Here is a 7,555-nt window from a genome sequence, read left to right on the forward strand (position 1 = left end):
GATCTTGTGTGGCATAGAGGTTACAGTGTAGGACTAGGACATGTACGATCTGAGTTCAAATCCCCAGTCTGCGATAAAAACTTGCCAGATGACCTGTCACACACTCAGCCGAAGTTACTGTACACGGTGGTGGTTGTGAAGATCAGATGAAGGAGGGGAGAACAATGTGATAAACCACTTAAGGTCCCTAATGATGAAAAATGTAGAGTATAAATAAAAAATAAGCCTCCCTATAGAGGCCAGGAGGTTCTAGTCTTCTATCTTTCTAGTGAGGCAGTAAAACAATTATTCCAGAGAGCTGTTCGGAAAAGGGGAAGTATCTTGCTAGTTGGGCATAAAGTGTTTTAGACTGGGTGTGTTTAATGTAGTTTTAATATCTTTTACATTTATTGTTTTAACATTTAATCATTTTTATATCTACAACTGAATAAAACTACCAAAAAAAGCCCTTGAGTGTTCTACCCCAAATGTTATTCTTCTTTTGCCTATTACCCCTTCTTTACCCCTTTACCCCTAACTTCTCATAATCTATTGTACCAGCTTGGCTCTCACCTTCAGGAAAGGAAGCAAGACCCTTTATAGGAAGACTTTGGGGAGAGAGATTTGCACAAAAACAAATACTTGGCACTTCCAAAGGACTTCCTGACAGCAAGCTGTGGGGCATAAGGCTTCTTCCTCCAGAGGTACCGAATCCACCATGCCCTAAGCAGCAGTTGAAACCTGAGGCCGTCCCCAGGAAACCCAGGAGGAAATTGTTCTGATCTGTTGCTGATCGTTCTTTTAACTACTGTCAGTTTCATTAGCACACTCTGCTCTCTCTCCTGGGTTCGCTCTTCTGAACTTGCAAAGATTTTTGCAGCTGTGTGTTAAGTTCCGCTGATGATGTCTGGATAGAGCTACCTATTGATTGCAGTGTCAACCTGTTAATTGCAGAGTTTCCATCTATATCCTTTTCAGCAGCATCTAGTGAAATGCACATTTGGATATATGTGTGCCTCACTGGGTTCCTTCACTAATGAGCGCTGAGGCAAGGAGACTAGTTGGTTGTTGAGCCCATGTGTTTCCTTCTGTGAGTGCCAGGGATGGGGTACAGGATGCAAGTCCTATAGGTCTATTTGAAGTCAATTACAAGCCCCCGCAGGTATTGAGGCTGCAGGAACGTTGACCTAGCCCAGGAGCCTAATGTCAATGCTAGGATTCCTCTTTAATAAACTACTTCTCTGAGTCTCATATCCATGTGATAGTGCTGGAGAATCAGCCATAGGACTGAGCAGTTGCTAGATGTTCCTGAACAAAATAGAAGACATTTAGCAATGAAGAAGGAGGGCCGAATCCACATTCACCTCTCACCCGCATTTTTCCCGGTATTTTTGCGTTTGTCATCAATCCGCAAATTTCTCCCCTCCGTTCACATTCCATCCTCAAATGTGTTGTTCTTGCACGCTCCTATGGTCACACAGCGACTGGAATATCTGCTTTTTTTAAAAAAAAATTGAACTGACTTTTCCGTTATTTCGATCTCGCCTTGTAAGGAAACATCAATGAAGTGATATAACACGTGACCGTGAAAGCAAATGGTTCACGTTTTCTGGTGGGGGATTTGAAATAACTATAAAAAGGCAAGCATTTTGTGGAGATTTCTTTGTGGGTGTTAGTGGATGGTGGGTTTGGTTGGTGTTGGAGGCGTGATGGAGGTCCTGCTCTGTGTTTTCTTAAATTCGAATGATTGATTCACCGTAATTTCGATATCACAGTAATCCAGAGAAAAATAAAAAACAGTTAAAAAGGATGTTTCGTGAGTCCGTTCTGAGGAGGGATTCACCCCAAAATGATTTTTCAAATGACCAGATTTGATTTAGAAACAACATGGTCAATAAATCCAACGCTATGAAGTCAAAAACAGTCTTTTGCAGACTACGGAGCACTTGAAAGTTGAATCAGCCAATAGGAACTCTTGGAACGGCCGGAGAGACAGGAGGGGGGGTGGTTTTAAAAAAAACCACGTAAATTGCGCATTTGCCCGTTCACGTCCACCGTGAAACTCCCAATGAAAACCTGTTACCACATATTCAAGAGAAATGCGAATGAAATGCATCTGTTTAATGAGGTAATGTGACCGGCACTCAGGATTGTGTGGAGAATGCGGGGAACATGTGACTTAGATTGAGTAATGTGGATTCGACCGAGGTCTAGCTAGCACCTTTGGAGTATAGCAATGTCTTGTGTACAAAGAAGAGAAGAAGATACTGCAGAGGGCAGCAACCTCTACTTAGACAGGACTATAGTACCTTTTTTCTAATGAAGGGCTTTCTACTTCTCTCTGGGCAGAATGCTACTCCCAGGGTAATCTCCTCCTTCTTCTGAGAACTCTCCAGAACTTTCTCAATTAGCAAGGTAGCTAGATTTATTCCTTCTCTTTCCTATCTTGTTTGTTCATTCTATTAATAAAGCTTTTGTCACTCTTAATCAGTTCAGTGTCCTCCTGATCACTGCACAGGCACTCTGCCAACAGCATCGGCATCAGCGCAGTTATTTATCCTGTAGAAAGCCAGAGGGTAAGCACTTTATGCAATGTTAGATTACCCTTTTGTACACCCTTCATCCTAGAATCCTACTGGGATGTACATGGCTCTCCCTTCCACATATTACACCCTCATATTATCTTTGCATGGGGAGTAGTTAGGCTGAAAGAGGGAGTCTCTCAATACAAGACATCTTACCCGGAGACGCTCAAGTGACTTACTTTCTGTGTGGTTTTGTATTCAAGTGTACTCTACCTCCCTAGCAGCGCGTGTGTATCCACAATGGGAGAACAAGTATAAGATCTTTCACTTGATCCTGCTTGTGTAAGATGTCTTGTGTAGAGAGACGCAGAGTGACTGGTCCAAGTTCACCCAGGAGTGTGGATTTGAACCTAGGTCTCCCCACTCTGAGTCTAACACATTAACCACTATGCTGCACCAGCTGACCTGGGGAACTATTGTCTTCTCTGCAGAGTTCTACATGATCTGATGGCCATGCTTATGTATAAATTGCCTCTTGCATGTGAAAAAGTGTCTTTATCTTGCATGGATCTTCCACGTGCCTCTTGCATGCAAAAAGCAGTCCTGCGAGTCTCAAGAACATGCTTTTGGTGCTTCCCTGCAGTAGCCAAAGTGAATTTCTGGCAACTTTCCAGCTCTACAAAGCCAAAGACTGGCCTCCTATGAAAAACGTCAAGGTAGAAACCAGGGGTGCCATTTAGAACTAAGGGTCAAACCACATGAGACAAAATACACTTGAATTACACTCGAATTACACTCAAATACACTCGAATTATGAAATACACTTGAATTGCCCGTGTAATTTGAGTATATTTTGTCTCGTGTGGTGAGACTCTGAGCATTAACTGATCAATATCTGACCTGAAAAATATGCCCCCTTCATTAACCTCAGAGAGTAATTAATCCAAATGAAATTACCTTTAATTTTTGGATCTGATAATTGGCTAAACTATATCTTGCCATCTTTCTTTCTCACTGTGCCATAATGTCTGCAGTTGCATTCTGCACTCAGCTTCCTTTACCTTGTTCTCTTTGTTAAATCTCCATTTCATCAGGATGGGGAGGAGCAGCAGATGTCTGCCTGAGAGACACGCTGGCCAATCAGAACACTTCGCCCATGTTTGTGCCATATAGCCTCATCACCAATGGGTGTATGTATACACAGCATTTCTCCCAATCATATTATTGACTTACTCAGTGGGGAGGTGATTCCCTGAGCCACTTCATCTGTTGGGTGTTCACCGGATGGTTGGAGTGAACAAATGCCTTCCCTGCCCCCTCTGGTAGAAGCTAGGTAGGAGGGAGGCAGAGGTTTGGGCTTAGTCCCTTTCCTTCACCCAAGTCACCACCTGGCACCTTCTGGGAAAGTGGCAAAGGCTTTGTTCATGTAACTGGGCGGGAGGGGGGCAATGAATTTAGCACAGGATTCATACACATATGCAGAGTTTAACATCTCTTCTCATTTCTGTTTTTTTTTTTAATTCCTGCTTTTCCCTTGGTCACTTGCTTTCATGGGAATGAAGGGAGGAAAAACTCATTCTCATTCATCCATATGTTGTCATGAACCAAAATATTGACTCCTTCTTACTAAGTAAAGAGACAGACGAGGAGGACACAGCTGAGACACCCATTTGATCTCCAGGTGGAGTCCCAGGAGATTGGATCAGCTCTCTCACCCTAGGACACAGCCCTGTCTTCTTGCTTAGACCCTGAAACCACCACCTCTGAGCGCTGCTGCCCCTGAAGTCTCTTCCAGACTGACGTCTCAAGCCTATACTTACTTGCCAGGCTCTTGCTCCAGCAGGAAAAAAAAACTAGAGGGAGGAGCAACATTGCACAAAAATGAGATATCACTACCAATTGTACTCAGACGTGACATCACAATGGTCGAGGAGTTCCCTGAGCTCTATGGTAAAAACCAGGGAGATTTTGGAAATTCCACTTTTTCCTAGAAGTGGCATGATGATGTTCTAGGAATTTTCAAAATCTCTATGGAAATGATGTCACAGTGTTGTGTGCTGTTACTACCTTCCTCCATTTTTGCTTCCACTGCAGTAAAACATGCAGTGGGCCTGGAGCTGGTGGGGGGGGGGGTCAGGTTGCCTGCCTTGCCAGTCAATCTGGCAAGCTTACTCAAGCCCCACAGTGCCAAGAACCACTCCAACCCCATTAGAGCACTTGCCACCATAGTCAGGTGCAGCACCTTTAAGAACTGGTAGCCTGCTTCTGAAGGGGTGGGGCTTCCATGGCCACCTCCTTGCAGAAGTACTTAAGGCTTTTGTCCACCTTTTGCCAGAACCACATTTAAGCTTTTTGTGCTGTTGGTCCCATTCCTCGTAACTTGACTCCTAGACCTCAGCCTTGAGCAGGGCACGAAAGACCCCTCTGGATGTGGGTGGGAGGGGGTATTAAACACTCAGATGAATTTCTCCCTGAAACCAATGAAAATGACTACTGAATATAAGAACAAGATTTACTCCAGTATTTAAAATAATATGAATGGGACTGGGTCCATTCTACATCTGCCCTGAACAATGATGTTTTTATATAGTCCTTGTACCATTTCAGAATTCTGGTGGGAGGGCAGCGAACTGTTTCATGAGCTTTAAAGATCTTCTGTTGAATATGTTCAAGATTAAATTTTAGAAAGCCTTGTACTTTGGGTTTTCTGTGGTTGCTTTTAAAAAAAAAATCCTAACAACTACAGCAGTGTTCTCAACACAGGCCAAACAGGGACCTTTTGTTAAAAAAAACTTATCAAGGGATTTGTGCCTTTAGCACACCAAGACTCATTTAATTCCTTACACAGGAGGCCCATTTACTTGCTTAGAAGAACGGTCTGTCAATGAGTCTCGCCCAAGTCAAACGTGATCCTCCTGATTATAAACACGTGTGGGGCTGAAACTCTGTGAGAGAGACATGCAAATGCTGTCCTCTAGATGGCGCTACAAGAACCTTATCTGCAGAGCACGTAAAGGAGAAATTAGAATCATGCATTGTCAAATGTCTGCACTGAGCCTATGCATACACAGCAATGGCAAAGGGTCGTGGCTCAGCAAGAGATTTTGCACCAAGAGTTCAGTCCCCAGCATCTCCAGTTCAGGTAGCAGTAGAAATATCTATCCAAGCCCCTGGAGAGCCACTGCTAGTCAGAGCAGACGATGCCAGCCTTGATAGATTAGAGTCTGACTCAATATAAGGCCATTTGATGACCACATTTAAGTATGGAGTGGGGCCATGTCCCAGCAGAGCATCTACTTTATATGCAGAAGGTCACAGGTTCTATCCCTGGCATCTGCAGCAAAAAGAATCAGGTAATAGGTGATTTGAAAGATTTCTACCAGAGACTCCGGAAAGCTTCTACCAGTTACAGTAGACAATGCTGACCTGGATAGACCTCAATGGTTTGACTCAGTAGAAGGCAGCTACAAGGGTTTATGCACACATTCAAGAGTATTGTGTTGTAGGTTTGCTATTTGCTCATCTGTGGCAGGAAAACCCGCACCCTCAGCCCCAATTCCCCACCCTTGAAAAATTGAGGCGTAGGAGAAAAAATGGGTGGAAAATGTCCTCCAGAGTGACACAGTAGGGATTTCCCCATGATTAGGGGAAATTCCTAGAGTATCACTTGGACGTGACAGCACATCCTCCCCAAACTCCATCCTCCCCAGGCACCACATTCCATCCTCTTCAGCATCCCCAGATATTTGCCAAGGCAGTGCTGGCAATCTAGTGTATAGAGTTATCCCAGGGGAAAAGAGCTTGTAATTACACAGAGAGAGCTTTACATGTGTACATGTGTAGGATAAATGCAGGCTTCTGAACCAGGATTGGTGAGTTTGATCCCCTTCCCCTTGTACATGTGCTTCATAATGTGTGTAACAGACAGGACTGGCTCTAGCTCCACCTCTCCTAAGAAACCAACCAATGAGAAGGGGTGGAATGCTGAGCCAGGGACAACTGGAGTCCCTTGGAGAGAATGAGAGGCTTGGAGAAGGGTTTTGGATGCTGCTGAGAGATAGAAGTAGATGTTTGCTAGCTGATTACAATCCTGTTATGTTACATTGAAATGTTCCTTGTTTAACCCCAGTATATTTATGAATTTAAAACCATTCACTCCTATGTTCCATCTTGTATATAAAGTTTCCTTTTTGCTAAGTTGTTGGCTGAGGGAAAATATCACACACAGAGACCTCAAACACTCTGATCACATTAAATGGACCAAGTTTAAGTAAATGGTGGCAGCATATATATAGGGAAAACAAACTTTAAGTTCCTTTTCCCCAATAGCCCTGGGCAGTAGCTGGGTGAGGGGAGGTCAATACAGGGAATGGGCAGCCTGTTTAATGGAGCTTCTAGAAGAGGAGAAAGGGGGATTTGTGAAAATTTGGGTCAGGCCTGCTAAATTGACAGGTGGTGTGTGATGATTAGCCCTTACCTGCCTGGGAAGCCCCAAACCTGTGAAGTGAGGTTTAGGAGGGGTGGCAGGGTATGTGAAAGGCAGGGCCTGGCGTAATGTGCTTATAGGGTTAAAGAGGAAGTGTATTTCCTACCATGGTAGGCCACGCTCCAGAGAGTCAGGCCTCTGCTCTCCACTTCCCCCGCCCATCTGCATGTGCTCAAACACTCTAAACAAAAAATCTCTTCTGCTAAACGGCAATCAATCCCCAGCCGCCACTTTCCGAAATGCCTCCTATGACAATGAGTGATTTGTAACAACATCCAATCAGGTGCACCTCACCCTTCCTGTAATTGCTTGTCCTTTCACAGCTCTTAAAAGCTTTCCAGGGGAAGAGAACAGAAGCTCCTTGTCAGAACCAGGCTATTATACAGATGAAAAGAGCTTCCTTTTCCCACCCTTTTTGTGATGGGTCCTCCTCACACACACATGCACTCACTCTTACACACACACATTTCCCTCTCTTTTAAACTATAATGGGACCATTTGACTTTTCGGACATTTTGCAGATGATACAGAGTTAGAATCTGACAGCCAAGGCTCTACATCCAAG

Source organism: Eublepharis macularius, chromosome 14 (assembly GCF_028583425.1).
Source record: "Eublepharis macularius isolate TG4126 chromosome 14, MPM_Emac_v1.0, whole genome shotgun sequence".
NCBI classification, from domain to species: Eukaryota; Metazoa; Chordata; class Lepidosauria; order Squamata; family Eublepharidae; genus Eublepharis; species Eublepharis macularius.